Source organism: Lolium rigidum, chromosome 6 (genome assembly GCF_022539505.1).
Source record: "Lolium rigidum isolate FL_2022 chromosome 6, APGP_CSIRO_Lrig_0.1, whole genome shotgun sequence".
NCBI lineage: Eukaryota > Viridiplantae > Streptophyta > Magnoliopsida > Poales > Poaceae > Lolium > Lolium rigidum.
Window position 1 is genome coordinate 1386088 of NC_061513.1, and position 3671 is coordinate 1389758.

Below are 3671 nucleotides of genomic sequence, written 5' to 3' on the forward strand. Positions count from 1 at the left end.
GGACGTGTCGACTACACGCAGCATGTCCCGCACGCCCGGCCTTTAAGAGTCGACCGGTATCATCCCTGCCATTGCCCACACCACCTACACCTGCACTCCCACCCTCACCGCCGCGCGCCACCGCATAACCATGGGAAAGAAGAAGCACGTCTCCGAGGCAACCGGCAGCGGCAACAAGAAGGCGGAGCGGACGAACAGGGTGCGGCTGCCCATTGACGTGGCGCAGCTCATGCACCAGAGCTGGACGCCGTGCCACCGTTGGGGGGACGTTCACCTGTCTGGCGGCGGCTAGCGGCTCAGCCACCTCCGGGTGTCAGTCACGTCCGTGCCTCTGCTCGAGCCAGAGAGGAGCGTCGAGATCCAGCGCAGGCAGCGGTACCTGCCGTCGGACCTCCGAGATGATCCCGCCTTCGTCGTCGACTCCTATAGTTGGCACAACTGGCATGAGACCGAGGACGATCCGAGGAGACAGGCGGGCTTCCTCGGCGACCGGGACTTCCCGTTTGAGCGGCCACAGCCATCTCGTCGGCGAACACGGCAGCCGCCGACGCCTCCAGAGGACGACGACGAGGAGGACTACGACGCGCTGGCCTACCACAACAAGGAGGCCAAGGACGACAGTGATGACTTCGTCGCCTCTCGCCTGCATTGTCCACAAATGGCAGGCGGCCATGGCGGAGGGCCGGAAGTTCGACTTCCCGGTGACGATGACCGAAGACGAGATCGAGAGGCTCGGCGTCTTTGTCTCGGAGGTGGACCGACCGGTGTAGCCGCCGCTACCCCGGTACGCCACCTGCATCATGCAGCCAAACCTCGCGGAGGAACAGGCCCTACAACGGGCGCTCCAGAAGTCGGCCCCGCAACACCACCTCCGACTCCACCTCCACCACCATCGTACAATCCGTGGGCGGCTCCACCTCCACCACCGGCGTGGGCTGCTCCACCTCCACCGCCGGTGGCACCGGCGACACCGGCGTATGTTCCACTGGTTGCCAAATGGCCGTGGCCGGTATCGGATTTCGTCGTGCTTGATGATGATGACGAGGAGTAGGCGCAGGCGTTATTTTTTATATTTTATATTTTCCTTTGTTCACCATGTAAATTATGATTTATGTTGAAAAAGGCAAAACTCCAAAAAAAATGCTTCGTGTTGGGGCATCCGATGCAAACGGATGCGTGATCGATTTTCGACCATTTAAACCGACGAAAACGGACACGCGTAGACATTTTAGGCATACGTTGGAGATACCCTGAGGTATGGAAGTTGCGTGCCATCAATTAGCTAGGAGAAGGCTGGTACGTGCTATGGGAACCCTAGGGCGGTAGGGGCGAACTATTTTTGCAAGGCAAAGTTTGCGTGATTGGTTTGTTGTGGCGGGGTCTCGTCGCCATGAGGGGTCACCTTCTTTGCCACCCACGTTCGCCGCCGTAGCAACAGCACTAGTACAGTAGTACTACGTTTGTCCCCGTGAGACGCGGGCTCGACCATGGCCCCCCCTTGCACACGGGTGCCCCGACGTTGATGCAAGTCGCTTTGCGGAATTATCTCAGCTGAGCCCAATGAGATTGCTGCATACGCTTGCATTCTCACGCCACGTACCAAGTACGACTGGATTTTCTTGTTTTAGCAAAGGTTATGCATTAACTAATTTTCTTGTTTTGTGATAGATGTACTTCCTCCGTTCCATTATAAGTGTCTCAACTCTATCAAAATTTAGATATATCTAGACACTATTTAGTAGGTAGACACATCTAATTTTTTACAAAGTTGAGACATATCTAATTTTTTACAAAGTTGAGACACTTTTGGTGTGATGGAGGGAGTAAAAAACATAAAATATGTCACACAACAAGGCCTTATTTTTAGCACATTTTTTGTCTTTTTTTTGCACATCCCAAATTATAAACCGATTTTTCATGAAACACTTTGTGCGCACGTAGAGCATGTGGAGATATACACGTGAATTTTCGTATCAATTTTTTTAATATTTCAGAATGTATTAAAGATGCATTTCAAACTAAAGGGAGCCAAAACATCATTTCCGGAGACTATGGTACTGTTGTATGATACAATACATTATAAGATAGTATAATAGAAGTGTTCTATATGTTTGGTGAAAGTTAAACTTTTTTACAAAGAATAGAAGAAAAAACAATATTCATAGTATCAAACACATATAATTTTAAAAATATATATTTTATGATGATTTTAATAAAATAGATTTTATACTATAGATGTTGATATTTTTCCTACATATTTAGTCCAACTATATAATGTTTGACTTTGAATAAACTGAAAAGGCGAGGTAGTTTTGAACGGAGGGATGATACTACCCACTATGATTAGTCTAAATCCGTGAGCTCGTGGAATGGTAAATTAAATGCATCCAATTAAAACGTATCAGCGCATTGGAAAAAATATATGTTCAGAACTAAAATTGTTTTATGCGGGTCCGCAATTTGTTTCAATAGATGAGGACTTCAAAACTAAATCCAAGTCTATATATTTTTATTTTAAAACTAGTTCAAACGTTGATGTTTTTGATAAAGTTTTTCTAGGTTATTTGTTATATTAGTGTACTACATATAAGTTGCAAGTACATTTTATAATAAATTACAGTATGGCAACTTTAGTAGGATAAATTGCTGACTAAATCCAAAAGCTGCCTTTTACACTTTTAAATATGATTTCTGAATTTTCAAAATTAAAGGGCTTCCTAAGGCTCAGCCTCCATTTATGTGCTCTCGGTGGGTGACAAATTTGAAAGTGCATCTAGCCCCTATGTTTGGTTTTCCTAATTAATGACAATCCTAAAGGAGTAACAATTTCATTCAATTGTTCATGAAGGAATGTTCCATTGGTGTTGCTTGAAAACCTTGTGTAGAACTTAAGGTTGTATGCCACGAAAATAAGGATATAAGTTGAGTATTTGTATCAAGATCATTAAATTGAAGAGATGAATATGATATGATCAAGAAGAAGAAAATGAAGAGAACTACCAAACATCAAAGATTAAATTCAATGAAGATGGAGTATTATGTGGAACTCAACGTATCTTTCCATGGGCTTGTACAGAAAGGAAGGTTTCATATAGACCATTATAGGATGATATCAACCGGTGTTCATCATTAAATTCGAGAAGTGCAAGTTCAGGATGAGCATCACATAAGAGATCATATACTTGAATGTTGACATACATGTGATGAAAATGGACATGTGAATATACAATTAAATGACGCTTTCCCATCGTGGATTATGGGGAAGCAATTTATGAGTTTTCACCAAAGAAGCGAAATTAAGATAGGTGTTTCAATTTGAGGCGCGCACATATCGTTGTCATCTGGATCAAGGGGAATATTCTCAAGTTAAAGGTTTGAACTTTATATGTTTTCCTTATTACATGTATCAAAATGGTTGTTGGGAGACCGAGTTGTAGATTCGATACTTATACTAACAAGGAGGTACAAGGACGAGATGTCGTCTAGAGAGGGTGAATATATCATTTAATGTTTTCCTTCCCTATAATTTTTCCCTCGTCTTGTTCGAGCTAGAATATCTTCTTCCTTCTATGTTTTCCATTTGTGACAAGATTAAAAAAAATTAGGATTGTTTCCTCCTTTAATATGCTTTACTTTTTCCCGCTGGGTCCATTTAGATTCTTCATCTCGAC